This window comes from Lolium rigidum, chromosome 7, assembly GCF_022539505.1.
Source record: "Lolium rigidum isolate FL_2022 chromosome 7, APGP_CSIRO_Lrig_0.1, whole genome shotgun sequence".
Taxonomy (NCBI): domain Eukaryota; kingdom Viridiplantae; phylum Streptophyta; class Magnoliopsida; order Poales; family Poaceae; genus Lolium; species Lolium rigidum.
The window spans coordinates 141375936-141391190 of NC_061514.1; the positions used below are offsets into that span (position 1 = coordinate 141375936).

At 41.0% G+C, this 15255-nt stretch overlaps 1 long non-coding RNA gene across 17 annotated transcripts; it reads left to right on the forward strand.

Moving 5' to 3' along the window:
• Nucleotides 1-257: 257 nt before the first annotated feature.
• On the forward strand, nucleotides 258-14130 carry LOC124670068. Of its 17 annotated transcripts, none has more exons than XR_006992388.1 (12): nucleotides 258-268; nucleotides 8477-8541; nucleotides 9069-9210; nucleotides 9405-9485; nucleotides 9680-9749; nucleotides 10420-10600; nucleotides 10699-10820; nucleotides 11537-11678; nucleotides 11774-11851; nucleotides 11945-12016; nucleotides 12108-12169; nucleotides 13728-14130. It is a non-coding gene; the product is annotated as an uncharacterized LOC124670068 (long non-coding RNA). The 17 variants fall into 17 exon arrangements; XR_006992387.1 differs by lacking the exon at nucleotides 258-268 and adding an exon at nucleotides 8302-8335 and having other exon boundaries at nucleotides 9057-9210; XR_006992385.1 differs by lacking the exon at nucleotides 258-268 and adding an exon at nucleotides 8378-8394.
• The last annotated feature ends 1125 nt before the right edge of the window (nucleotides 14131-15255 follow it).

Here is a 15255-nt window from a genome sequence, read left to right on the forward strand (position 1 = left end):
TTCAACCTTTTTGACCTACGCAATTTTCATGCAAAACAGCCAATACATATTTTATTCCAAGAATTAGAACAATAGGTACATATATGTAATAAGCGAGTCTTGACTATGGTTCAGGTTAAAGAGGGATGGAAATACTTTGCAGCCTTCTCACAATAAGTTGCTCCCCACCTTCATCAGACACTACCGTCCATCGTTTTGTTTTCTTCAATAGATTGTGCAAACAACAGGCGGTCTTCTAGTATGTAAGAAGGCGGGAAGTGAATGCCATGTTTATTTGATAGTTGCATTGCTCTTATCTTTGGAACATTCATCTATGATTCTTATTTCATAGTGTTGCGTAATAATTCATCTGACAATCATAAGAATGAGCCATTTTGTAGCTTTCTGGTGTATTTTAGAAGAACCATGATTAATATCACTGGATCAGAAAGAAGAACCATGATTCTTCCAGGAAGCGGCCTCAGACAGCAACTAGGAGCCATAGTCCTCCACTCTAATTGCAAGACGGTTCATCTAGATGAAACAGTGTTGGCGTATCTCCATTTACTTTTTTGGTTATTTGCAGGACCTATTCAACGGATGTGGGAGGTCATGGTGCGATTGTGGAAAATTCTATGTCATTCTCAGTGGAATTGATCAAAATATCCAGGATCTGTGCACCCACAACTCTATACGGGTACCAGTTTTCAAATTTTAAATGCATACCAAAGCCACAAAGAGTTTTCTTCTCAGCTATGTATTTTATACTATTTCGATTCTGTTGTACTCATGAGAATGTCGTCGAAGGGAAGATTGCTGCAAAAATGGCATTGCATCAGAATCTTGGATTACAAGAAAAATTACATTATGGGTCGCTATCAATTGCAAAAGGACAGTGGAGTAAGCACTGTGCCTTTTAGGATGAAGAGGTGGATAAGATATGTGTATTTGGACGAACCATTCCATTTGTTTCTCTGAAATTCAGTAGTCTTATTTCTGTAGGATTCATGAGCGATTTCGCTGCGTAATCTGCTTGTGCCATTTAAGAGGACGTGGTTTGTGTACAGTTGCTACAGCCCATGGAAAGATTGGCTATGCAAGGCTATGGAAAGATTGTATATTACTATGTACTTTAAGCAGCAGATGTATTGCATGTATTCTTGTCATATTCTCACCTTCTTCTATCAAGCTAAAAGCTAGTGATGTTTGCCTAAATGAATGCTAAATATGATAGTAATGCCTAAACATTCCACATTTTAGGAAGTAACTTCATATTCAGATATTATTTTCTTTCGTGCTAGGCCTATTTGGTGTAACTCTGTATATTGCTTGCCATGCAGTTTACCATATGCCCACTACTGAAATCATATACCGTCATCTAAAAAAAACATATACCGTTGTGGAGGGCACAGTACAACATTACATTATGAAATTTCCAGATGAATGTAATAGAGAGTATTGTGCTAAAAAACCTGTCAGAGTCTGCAAGCCTAACACTGACAAAAAGGACTAAGTGCAACCTGTATATATACCTTGCTGATTTGTAATAATCCATTAAGACCGCATATGACCACATATTATAGACATAATAGTTGACTAATTTTGAAGAATTTCCTGTATGAGAATATAGGCTACAGACATATTGGTGTAGGCACACATATCTTTTTATTCAGGTATTGAATGTTCCAAATCAACCTGAAGCCGTGTTATTAGGTTGGAGAATTACCTCAGTGGTGCAGGGCCTGCACCAAAGTCTGCTCTTGAGGGGATCCGTGCTAGGAGGGTGGCCGGGCCTTGGCGAGAAGACGCAACGGGGAGCAGGGGACGGGTTGGCCGACGCGATCTTGATGGCGCAGGGCGATGGAGGGGAATGGAGATCCCAGTGTTGTGGTGGTCGGTGGTGGTAGGGGTGGGATGTGTTGATTGGCTCGGCGGCGAGCTGTTGGGGCGGCTCGATGGTGGGGGCGGTGCGGTGATGGACGGAGCGCGGGGGTGCGGTGGTGGTCGTTGACTAGCTGCCTCTGTAGATTGGATTGTATATACCATGAGTTAATTGCGGGGCTTTTTTGTTTCACGCTCTGGTGATAAGGGATTTACCAGGGGGCTTTGTATATAGGAGCTATTGAGTGGAGGGAAAAGTATATAAAAGCGGGAAGAATTAAAAGTTTTCTCTCCCGCAAGTTTAAAACTTAACAAAATAGATTGGCGGGACAAAAGGAATTTTACTTTTGTAAAGCCACTTTAATAGTCGCGCTAAAAAAACGTCAATATAGCGTGAGGGAAGGATGCACGCAGCTTCGGAGGGCGCGAAAAAAATGGGTGTGCGGTAAAATTTTGGCGCGCGAGGATAAAACCATATCCGGCGCGGGATATTTTGGGCACTAGCTCGCTTGCGCGGGAGGAAACGGCCGAGGACATTTCACACGCCGCTTCGCCGCCTTTCCTCTGCTCCACCGCCATTCATGCCCCCTCCCCTCTGACTTCGGGATGTCGTCGTGCAGCTGCGGGCCATTGAGCTAGTCCGGCATCCCTGTCGTGCGTGCGCAACCGAACGACACATTCTACGCCGAGCTCTACGCTGCCAGGTTTCACATGGCGCGATATGAACTTTGACGCGTCAACTCGCTCGTCGATGCAAAGTCATGGTGCCATCTCTAATCCTCATTACCGACGAGAACACCACCGCCACCGCCACCGCCAGGCGCAGTGGCGGTCACCATCGCCATGGCGGACGAGCTCGCTATGCAATCCTAGCGCGCAAACTTCCCCCAAGTCGTCATCAACGAGATGAATTTCTTCATGTAGAAGAGCGCGAAGAGGAGGGCGAAGCGGGCGGACCGACTTCATAGGGTGTAGTTCATCAACACACAGCTAGAGGGTCCGTCCAAGGTCGGATGACCTGTGGACCGAGTCCGATGACACAACGAGGCGATTTCCTCCCTGGCATGTTGTGATGGGACACAATAAGGCAGAGTTGTGTCCGCGAGGTGAGGTGAACCACCACGCCCTAATCATCATGCTCATGATGCCTCTATAGTGGAGTAATATGGTGGAAGGAACCGGTCCCTTCCCGCTTGGTATCGACCAAAAAATATTCTCTTAACGCGGAACGGTGATAGGATACTGCAGCATTACTAACAAGACCGGTGTAAGGTCACCAAAGAAGGCCAGATCGGAAGCACATGAGAACCGCATACAATATGGACACGAAGCAGAGAGCGAATGTTTATCACAACCAAGAGATCACTTGAATCATGAAGGAAAAAATCAAACAACATAAGGATCGACAAGCCTAGTCCCTAAATCTAGCGCGACTTATCAATGTACCATGGAATAGGGGAAGGTTCGAGCCATAAAAGTTTCCTCGAACTGATGAAGGGATTACTTGATTGTCTATTTTCGGATGGGTCGCTTTGATGGTTCAGCTTGTAACACATTCTTACGAACACACAACTATGTGCTACTATGTTAATATTATTGTAACACATTACGTCTCACACATATTTGTATGTTACTGTGTCGATATCCCTGTAACACACTTTTGCCTCTGATACAGTTTGTGTTACTCTCGATCGTTGGCACATAAATATTGTGTTACTGCAATTTTACCTGTAACATATTTTACCATGTGTTACATGATTGTGTTACCAAAGCTCTGTTGTGTTGTAGTGTGATGGTGGTAATATTGCAGGAAGTAAAGATGCACTAGAACAGTAAACAAACAAAGATTGCAGTATTTGGAAGCAAGGCCTAGGGATCATACTTTCACTAGTGGACACTCACAACATTGATCACATAATAAAACCACTCTACACTCTCTTGTTGGATGATGAACGCCACTAATTGTGTAGGGCTACAAGAGCACCTCAATGCCAGAGTTAACAAGCTCCACAACATTCGATATTCATATTTAAATAACCTTAGAGTGCATGATAGATCAACACAACTATACCAAGTACTAACATAGCATGCACACTGTCACCATCACACTATGAAAGGAGGAATAGATCACATCAATACCATCATAGTAATAGTTAACTTCATAATCTACAAGAGATCACAATCATAAACTACGCCAAGTACTACATGATGCACACACTGTCACCATTACATCATGAAGGAGGAATAGAGTAATTTAATAACATCACTAGAGTAGCACATAGATTAATAGTGATACAAAGCTCATTGCAATCATAAAGGAATATAAATAAGCACTTCACTATGCTATTCTGAATTACTCTCTGGCAAGATAGCATCCAACTCAAATCATAACTCAGTGAATAAGTATTCTGTGAAATATAGCCTAAGAGACCCACATGGTGCACACACTGTCACCTTTACACACGTGGGACAAGGAGTCTCCGGAGATCACATAAGTAAAATCCACTTGAATAGCATAACGACATCTAGATTACAAAGCTCATCATATGGGTCTCAATCATGTAAGGCAGCTCATGAGATCATTGTATTGAAGTACATCGAGAGAGATGAACCACATAGCTACCGGTACAGCCCCTTAGCATCGATGGAGAACTACTCCCTCCTCATGGGAGACATCAGCGGTGATGAAGATGGCGGTGATGTCGATGGAGATGCCTTCCGGGGGCACTTCCCCGTCCCGGCGGCGTGCCGGAACAGAGACTTTTGTCCCCCAGATCTTGGCTTCGCGATGGCGGCGGCTCTGGAAGGTTTCTCGTACCGTGGCTTATTCGTCTCGAAGATTTAGGTCAGGTGGCTTCTTATAGGCGAAGAGGCGGAGTCGGAAGGCTGACGGGGCCACCACACAGTAGGGGGGCGCGGCTGGCTCCTTGGCCGCGCCGCCCACACGTGTGGGCCCCCTGTGGACCTCCTCTGGTCCCTCTCGGGTGTTCCGGAAGCTTCGTGGAATTATAAGATGCTCGGGCGTTGATTTCGTCCAATTCCGAGAATATTTCCTTTGTAGGATTTCTGAAACCAAAAACAGCGAGAAAACGAGAACCGGCACTTCGGCATCTCGTCAATAGGTTAGTTCCGGAAAACGCATAAAATCATCATAAAGTGTGAACAAAACATGTAGGTATTGTCATAAAACAAGCATGGAACATAAGAAATTATCGATACGTTGGAGACGTATCAGGCGCCGCCGCCATCGCTAAACCTAGTTTCGGGGGTCAGAAGTTCCTGTTTCGGCACCCTACCGGGATGGAGAATTGCCCCCGGAGTCATCTCCATCGACACCACCGCAATCTTCATCGCCGTTGCTGACTCCCATGATGAGGAGGGAGTAGTTCTCCCCGAGGCTGAGGGATCTACCGGTAGCTATGTGGTTCATCTCTCTCTCCCATGGTGTGATCTTTATGTGATCATGAGCTTTGTATCACTATTAATCTATGTGCTACTCTAGTGATGTTATTAAAGTAGTCTATTTCTCCTCCATGATGTAAAGTTGACAAGTGTGTGCATCATGTAGTACTTGGCGTAGGTTATGATTGTAATCTCTTGTAGATTATGAAGTTAACTATTACTATGATAGTATTGATGTGATCTATTCCCCCTTTCATAGCTATTGGTGACAGTGTGTATGCTATGTTAGTACTAGGTCTAAATTGCAACGGTCTATTACGCACTCTAGTGGTTACTTTAATATGAACTCCGGAAGTTGTGGAGCTTGTTTACTCCGGCTTGAGGTGTGCTTTTGTAGCACTACACAATGAATGGTGTTTGTTATCCAACAAGAGGGTGTTTAAGAGTAGCACAAGTGAAGAGAAGTTATTTATTTATGTGATCATTGTTGAGAGTGTCCACTAGTGAAAGTATTATCCCTAGGCCTTGTTTCTAAGTATTGAAACACCATTTCCAACAAGTTCTGCTACATGTTCGCTTGCTGCCATTTTTATTTCAGATTGCAATTACTACTTATAATCATCCATATTACTTGTATTTCACTATCTCTTCGCCGAACTAGTTCACCTATACATCTGACAAGTGTATTAGGTGTGTTGGGGACACAAGAGACTTCTTGTATCTTAATTGCACGATTGCTTGAGAGGGATATCTTTGACCTCTACCTCCCTAAGTTCGATAAACCTTGGGTGATTCACTTAAGGGAAACTTGTCACCGTTCTACAAACCTCTCGCTCTTGGAGGCCCAACGGTGTCTACGGGAATAGAAGCGTGCGTAGACATCAAGCTATTTTCCGGCGCCGTTGTCGGGAGGTAAGGTAAAAGGTATTCACATCCTTCGACTACTAAGCTATTTCCTAGCACTGTTGCCGGTGTGTGAGTGCTCGAAGCTATTTCATTTAGATCCTGCAATTGCATCTTTTTGTTTCTTGTTTTTATTTTTCACTAGTTAGACATAATGGAAACAACAGTGAGATTTTTAATCTATTTCCTTAAGACATGAATTGTGTGATGCGAAAATTAAAAACCTATGGAACCTTATTTGCATGCTAGTAGCAACGTTATTAACGCAATTACTGCTGGAATTCACTCCTTGGCGATCGATCGCCCGCGCGGTCTGATTTGGTCCGCCCGTCTATTCCTTTTTGTCGTATAATTGTATACGGAAGCGCTACTGCCCGTCTATTCCTTTTTGTCGTATACGGCCGTAGCGGGCGCCCGAAAAAATTAATCGCACCTACGGGAATTCAAACCATCGACCTCTCACACAGCGCCCGGGACTTTATAGCGCTAGCCATTAGAGCCACTGCTCTTTCGTGCTGTAAACAGAGACATGTATCTTTTGTACTATAGCATGTATATGAACTTCTTTTCATCAATTCCCTTTTGTGCTTTTTTTAATAATTCCCTTTTTTAATATTTTGCTTGTTTGTATTATTTGTACAAAATTCATATTATTTACAATTTTCGATTTTTTAATTCCTTTTTTCGGGTTAGTGGGTTTTATGGGGGAAATAACGGGTGGGAAAACCACTTGCAACTCAAATAAACTACCACTTGCAACTTAAATAAACTACCACTTTCCACTCAAATTAATTTTTATCAACATTGTTAACTTTTCAAATAAAATTAGCTTTTTTGGGTCAATAATTTTTCATATTTACCATCGATAAATAACTGGCGGATGGGTTGATAAATTTGTGAGCTAAAAATGTTTCAAAAATATTCTAAATAAAATTAGCTTTTAGAGTCGATAACTTTTCACATTTACCATTGATAAATAACGGGCGGATGGGTTGATAAATTGTGAGCTAAAATATTCCTAAAATATTCTAAATCTAACGTTGTATATGATGCCCTCCATAGGGGACTTCACAGCGATTTGCGCTTCTAGACCGTCAGATCTTCTCACCTGTGTATCTTATCCATCCATTTTTCACTGGTGAAGTAGTCCAGGACGCGAGGCCCTCGCGCGACCCGCTTTTTATCCACGGGTCGATGAAAGCCCATCCGGCCCGCGTTGGCGCGTCGTCCCCAATCCAGCAGCCGTCGCTCCCTCTCCCCGCCCGTCGCTCCCGCTCCCGCAGCCGTGGCTCCCGCTCCCCGCCCGTCGCTCCCCGCTCCCCGCCGTCGGTCTCCTCGCCCGCCCTCGTCCCCGTCGCAGCACGCCGCCGCGCTATGGGAGGAGCGGCTCGTCCCCGTCATGCCGTCTCCGAACGAGCAGGTGGTGGCCAACGGGAGCAGCGCCGCCGCTGCCGGACGAGCAGGTGGTAGCCGGCAAGAGCAGCCTCGCCGCCACACGCCATGGCTTCGCTGGGAGGAGCTGTGCTGGTACAGAGAAGAGATTTCGTTTATGTGAGATTTGTTTGCTCTTTTGTTCTATTTCGTCCCAGATTTGAGATTGTACGAGATTTCCTTTTGGTTTGTCTACCATTTGTTTGTTCTTTTGTTCTAATTCGCTCTAGATTTGAGATTCTATGAGATTTCCTTTTGGATTCGGTAGGAGGAGAGCTGGCCGCAGAGACGGAAGAGGTGGTCGAGCCATCGGGGGCCTTGTCTGCTGGATTCGGCCGCGAGGTACGTCGTGCTGGCTCGAAGAATAGCCTCGGGGCACTTGTAGAAAGAGGGCTAGGACACTGCTCACGGTGTAATACTCACCAGTATGACGATACTATATTGATCTGGTTTAGATGGCTTAATCACATATGTTTCTTAGTTAATCTTCTGTATTTATTATTTTGTAAAAGTGCCAATCACATACCCGCACTTTTCCCTGCTGCATACGAGATTTTTGGATTGGATTCGTGAAGATTGATTCTAGCTTTCCATAGTTTAATTCTACCGGTTAACTCATAATGATATTTCAGGAAACGGACAGAGAGTCATTTCCTTAATATGGAAGATGGCATCGATCTTTCCATGCAACAAATAAGTCGGCAATTGGATTGGATCGTCTACTATTCAGCAACCTCAGGTCACACATGTGCTGGAGATCGTGAATGCCATCTATGTGCATGCTGGTTACTTCTTCAAGTTAGTTGTTTATTCTAAATTGGGTTTTAAAAGTAGTTCTTCCATCCGTTTGGTTTATGCTTGCGTGATATCTGTATTGTAGGATCTCGAGTTCGTCCAGTTCCGTCCTACAGTCATATATGGTGCTGGATGCCTCATCACAGGAAGGTTCTATACATTCTACTATTTCATCATGTTGTTATATTAGGGAATAATTCTATACAACGTAAATCCCTGATTTGTGCTCCGACATTGTTCATTAGTTGTTATCTTGAGAACAAGCCAATTACTGTGATGTTTTTTTGGATTGTTGGCTGTTGCTCTTCTCTTAATTGGCAAGTGTGAGCAGTGTGCATTTAGATTTTCATTATTTTCATTCTGTACGGGTGGTTGCAGCCTTTTTATTTTCTCCAGAAGATTTATGAAGGACGTACAGAAGATTATATACGGAAATTTAACCTGTTTTTTCCTCATTTTTAATTTTTAGTTTTACAACAGTTTGGCTCACAGATCAACTTCAGGTCCATATATCCTCACTGCTTTTTCCCCACTTCCATGCCTATAGCAGAGGAACCTAATAATGGAACTGAACTATGAAAAAAGTTTGAATTGTTGTTAAGAGAATAACTTTTAAGTAGAAAAAACTGTTTTTTATGGAATGATGTTGGTAATTTATTTTCCAGATGTCATTGCAGCCAAAGAACCAAGTAGGTGATGGAGCTTGTGGAAAATGGATATATGTACAAGAGCATGTGATAGAATATATGAATATCCTGGCCAGCTAGCTACGTTAGTTTTCTCCCTTCCATGGCAAGTGGCAACAGACCAGTTCCATAGGTATTATTCTTACATTGTTACATAGTCCTGCTATTTTAACTATTTGGATTCGCTTCTACTATTTTTCATTTTGTTGCAATTGTAAGTATTCACATGTATATTTTCATCTTCTGGCTGCAAAAGCTGATGTACATGACGCTCTTGAAATTATTTCTGTGTGTGATATTTACTGATTTATCATGTTTCTCTTATAGCACCTTGGTTGGGTGGTGAGGTTGAGATGTCGCGCGGCAGAGTAGCCAACCAAGGCCTATTATTTTTGCAGTCCTATTGAGGTTCTTCTCTGAGTATTTCTTGTGTGAGCTTTCCTTCTTATCTGCATGTTTGGAAACTTGTAGGCCAGATTAAGAGCACTTATATTTTGTCTAAAAGTTTTGCCATCTTTTTTGTCTAAAAGTTTTGTAACAATTCATATCTTTTAGCTTGTAATTTTTTTTCCCTCTAATTGTTTCTTGCTTCATGTTGATAGGTCTGCCGACAGGTTCAGACTTTCCAGTCAAGGAATTTATGCATTTTCTTCATGAAACATACATCCTGTGGTAAGTCTTTGATCATGTAACTTCCTAATGGTGTCATGAAAGGCTTGATGGTGAAGATATGATGCTAATGAGATGAATATTGGTTTGTTGATCACGTGAATAGAATTTTCACCTAAGAATAGCTTTCAAAAACTGAGGTCTTGGGCTTTCCATTTTACTGTACCCATCCTTCTCTGTTCGACTCTCGAGCGTAGAGATAACTGTGATATGCATATTTTCTCATAAGAATAGCTTTGGGGCATTATGTACTAGAAAAGCATGCTCCCAGGTTAATGTATTCTTCCTACTTTCTATAAGCATGTTGGTATGTGGGAATAGAACACTGTTTAATTCTTCATTGCTTTGGGTTTTCATAACACATAATTACCATTCCCGTATCATTACCTGGCATTGTCATTTATATGCGCAAATTGGGTGTTCCATCCTACTATATGTACCTTCTATTGCATTTGGAGCTAGAAATCTTAGATTGATTTGCTATCATGGGATATAAGGAAATAGCCTTCAACGCATTTACTTATGTATCATTTTACCTCGTTGCTTTCTACGTAAGCTTATGTTTTTCTATTTCGTAAATTGGCTAAGAAGCAATAAAAAAACGTTAGTTTGTATGGCATAATTTTTGTATATAACACGTATTGCTTTTTTCCACAACTCATCTGTCTCGCAGGTGAGGGGCTCTCCCCCATCTCCCGTGTTTCCCCTCTGCAATTTCCTTATTTCCACAACTCCTCTTCCGCGTTCGGATTGGGTTAGGTGTAACACACTCATCTTGCAAGCTTTCTTCGATCTGGAGAATGGCAACCAGGAGCTCAAGAGCGACCTAAGGACCTCTGCATCAACACCGCGATGTAAGCTGATGTCTGCTACATCCCTCTATATCTTACGTGCCTGCCTCTTTGTTTGGCTGTTGGTGGACCGTAATGGTGTGGTGGTGTTTTCTTTGCAGCCAGTTGGATATCGTCGGGAACAGGAAGGCCGTGGAACCACGTGCCCTGCCGCCTACACAAGGCCTTCAGGAAGATCCATGCTAGGCTCGTGAGGGAGCTCGAGAAGAAGTTCAGCGGCAAGGTGAGACACTTGCGTGTCCTCTTGTGCTTTGAGATAGCACTTTCTTGTATCTTATGCTGTTGTGGCAGCGTTGAGCTATTGTGATTAGATGATGCTTGCTGGGTACAGTTTAGGAATCTATTGTTGCCATGTTAGGAAGTGAATTGAGTTTCTAGCACTTTCCACAAACCCAGAACATGATATGCCACGGTTTGGTTTCTAGCACTTTTCCCCAGGCCAGAACATGATATGTGCCATGATAAGTGTATGAAGTTGCTTGTCTATACTAACAAGTAGATTTAACAGGGAATCTACATGTCTCAAATGCTATTCCTTTCCTAACATTGAAATGATAGCTAAATTGCACTATAGGTTATCATTTTGGTATATATAATAAGGTAATTGCAGCTATCTATCCTACAAGTCTTGCCTTTACTATATGTTCTGTTGTGTCCAAACTTGATTTCTACTATTTTGTGCTTTAATCTTCTGAAAATTGTTGATTTGTAATGTAAATTCATGCGCTTTGTCCCAGATCATCCTCTGCATTAAATGCACCAGTTCATTCAATTTAACACTTGGTTGTTTTGGTCTTGAGACTTCAATTGAGCAGAAAGCTCTTGGTGGTGGCTTTGGGGCAATATTTACCATCTTCATTCATCTAAACAGTCAAGCTCTTGTGCTCTCTAAATTTTGTCGATTAGTATCTGACATATCTTTACGATGGTCATATGCAGTAGTATACATATGTAACACCTCTATCGTTTATTGAGGAGGTTCTTAGACCACTAAATATGTCAGCATCAAATGGGAAGTGGATCGATGGGCTCCAGTTCTCATCTCTGTTCTGCCCTGGCACATGATGTGCAGCAGAAACAGGTACCGTACTGATGATTGAATTACGCTAGATACGCTGCATATTTGAAATCACCTGATGTTAATGAGCCACTTCTGTTTTTTTTTTTCTGTTTGAGGCACAAACTTTGGTCTATGTTGAGTGCTTTGGTCAGCTTACATGTGAGAGCGAGCAATTTCCGAAGGATGTAGCTCAGGTATCGTATCTCTTAGCATAATTTAGTATTTTCTATGATGAAGTCTATATCAATCTGTTGACCTTCTGACCCTTCACTTTTGCTTGTGTGCAGCTCATTTAGAGTTGATATCCATCAAATGAAAAACGTTTGGTAGCTGAAGTATCAAGTAAAATATGACTTCTGGTAAGTGGTAACTACATGTTATACTATAGGCATTTCATGAAAAAAAATTGACACACTTTTTTGAATCAACTTTTATTCTTCCTCACCCCAGCATGACCATGCTGTTGTACTCCAATTCATTCACGCATCATAGATGGGATACACTGAGTTCTGGTACGTATGGTTCCCCATTCAATTCCTTTTTTTATTTACCCAAACTTCTGAGGTGAAGCCTTTAAGTACCGGTTAGAAGTGTTGTTGCTCATAGAGTGTCCTTTTGGTTGTAGAAGAAGTACTCACAGAAGTAAGCCTTGCCCTGTTGAGAAATTGTTAAGAGTTTTACCTCACCACAATAGGCCAATCTTCAAAGTTGCAGAATTGAGCCCCTCACAAATGTATTTTTTCCTTCACATCTTCCAGCAGAAAGTAAGAAATATGTAGTTATTTTGTATGTCTATATTTTAACGTGGTTAGAGATTAAACCGATGCTCTTCTTGCTGATGGTATGCAACTTAATATGTACGTTATATAATTATGGTCCATTACAGCTCAAAGTTTTTGTTGGACACATGCATCGGTGCTTTATCTTGATTTGATCTCATTTTTTTCAGCGATTTTCATTTTAGTTGATATTTTTAAGATCAGTTATTTAAAAACTTGGGTTGCCTTATTGGTTTGACATTACTATTGCATCTTTCGTTATCATGACCCAGATGACGGGGTGGTGTGGATAACAGATCTCTGTTTATTTTCTTTGAAAGTACTAGAATTTTTGTAAATATTTTACCATGTCTAGGTACAATATCAGATAGATCCCAAATACAAAGCTGGAACTTATTCGTTTGTAGCTTTTCAGTTTTGTGCAACCTATTCTTGCTTTTGGGTATTGTGAAACTGATTGGTGCGTAGCTTCAGGATAAATCCCAAATATTTTACCAGTCTGCTGATAACAATGAAAATATACTAGGAGCATTGCTTTTTGGTTTTCCTATTCTTGATTTTGGGCAACTCTTTAGTTCTTTCAGGTTTTTCCTATTAGTTGTCTTCCTTTTCCACCTCGTTTTTTGTCTTCCTATTCTCGATTTGGAAACCTATCTAATTCTTTTGGGGTTCTTGCTTCTGGGTTTTTTAGAGGGTTTATTCTTCGTTTTGTTACTCCTCATTTTTTTCTTTATTTAAAGTTTTCCCTTCTGTTTATTATTCACCTATATGTTCCTTTTTTTGGCACTTCTTTTGGTTTGTTTGTGGCTGCTGTTTTTTTTGTTCTTTGGCCTTTTCTATGCTCCTTTGTCTTCATTTGCCTTTTGGTATTTGTTTTGTGTTTGTTCGCATTTTCCTCGTCTGTGCATCCGTGAGTTATCTTGTGTGTTCGATGTCCGGTGCATATTTTTATCTCCGGTGCATATTTTTATCTCTTCTTAGTACCACACCTCCATTGAGCGGCGAGGTGGAGCTGGCGCAAGTAGATACCAACATACTTCTTTTTTTGTCTAAATAATAATGAAAATCCCAGCATGTATGTGTATCATAATACTATAGCAGAACTCGTGCTTTGAAATTATTTTGTCTAAGAAAAACACATGCATCCCATGATCTGTGTTGTAGAAAAAAAGTTCTCTTTTGTCTAAACGTTATCATTGTCTCATTATTCTGAAGTACAGATGTTCTTCTCCGTCGTCGTTCAATTATATATCTTATGTACCCTCTATATTGTCATTGATTTGACATTCAGGAGACCCGTCTTGGGCTCTGCTCGGAGATCGCCTCCGCAATGCTGAGCCACGACCGTAGGCTTGCAGTGGTGGGGTTTGCCGTGGTTGGTCTGGTCCTGGCAAGGTGTCAACACTGACGATCTCACCATCTCTGTACAAGCCTGAGCTAAACAAGGCATCCCTGCTCTCTGGCTGACCTGCAACCTCACGTGATGTAGTGTCTGCTCCTCTCAAAGGTGTCATGTTATTTCATGAAATAATTTGTCTTAGGCTAATGGTTCACTTCAGTTTTGATCTCTTTATATTTCGTAGAATATCTTAGGCTAACGTCTTGGTGGAGACTGATGTAGCCTGCTATGTTGATTCTGAAATAGATTTATACATGAATGCTAAAGCTCCATGGTAAATCATGGTTTTGTCTTTGATTACTGCTTCCAATCATGGTGTAGCTGAAGTAAGATGTTGATTGTGCAGTAGCGCGAGTTGAGGAACCAAGTGAACTTTTATTATAAAACCAAGAATATTAAATGAGGTATATTTGTTACAAACTAGCATCCGTAGTAACAATCAAAGAGAGGTATTTGTTGTTTTTATTAAGTTCATACCTTCACGTGAGTATACATACCACCGAATGTAGCTGCTCCATCTGATTGTATATTGTGCTATTTACCATGTCATTTATAATAGGGTGTTATTGTAATATATTCCTGACTGTCTAAGAGTTTTCTACTTTGTTCGTAATTTTGTTTACTTTAATACGGAGTACAAAATGTTAATCGATGTGAATTTCACGGGGTCGTGCGCCAAGGCGCACATCTAAATCTAGTGAAATTAACTTTTTGGGTTGATAACTCTTCACATTTACCATTGATAAATAACGAACAGAGCGGTAGATAAAATTGAGAGCTAAAATGTTCCCAAAATTATTCTAAATAAAATTAGCTTTTTGGTTCGATAACTTTTCACATTTACCGTTGATAAATAATGGGTAGAGCGGTTGATAAAGTGTGAGCTAAAAATGTTCCCATAGTATTTTAAATTAAATTAGTATTTTGGGTTGATAACTTTTCAGATTTACCGTTGATAAATGACGGCCGGAGGGGTTGATAAATCATGAGCTAAAATATTTCTAAAATTTTCTAAATGAAATTACCTTTTTCGGGTTGATAGTTCTTCACATTGATCATTGATAAATAATGGGCGGAGGTTTGATAAATTATATGCTAAAAATATTTCCAAAAGTATTTTAAATAAAATAAGCTATTTGGGTTGATAACTTTTTACATTTTCCATTGATAAATAATGGGTTGATTGGTTGATAAATTATGAGCTAAAAAATATTCTCCTAATATTTTAAATTATATTATATTTTCGGGTCGATAAATTTTCAGATTTACCGTTGATAAATAACTGATAAAGGGTTCGATGAATTGTGAGCTAAGTTGTAAGGTCTGTACAACAAATTAAAATTTCGCACACACTAGGTTTATCGTTTGAAAATCATCCGATTCATTTGCTAGTTTTTCCGGGTATAAACAGTTCCTCTTT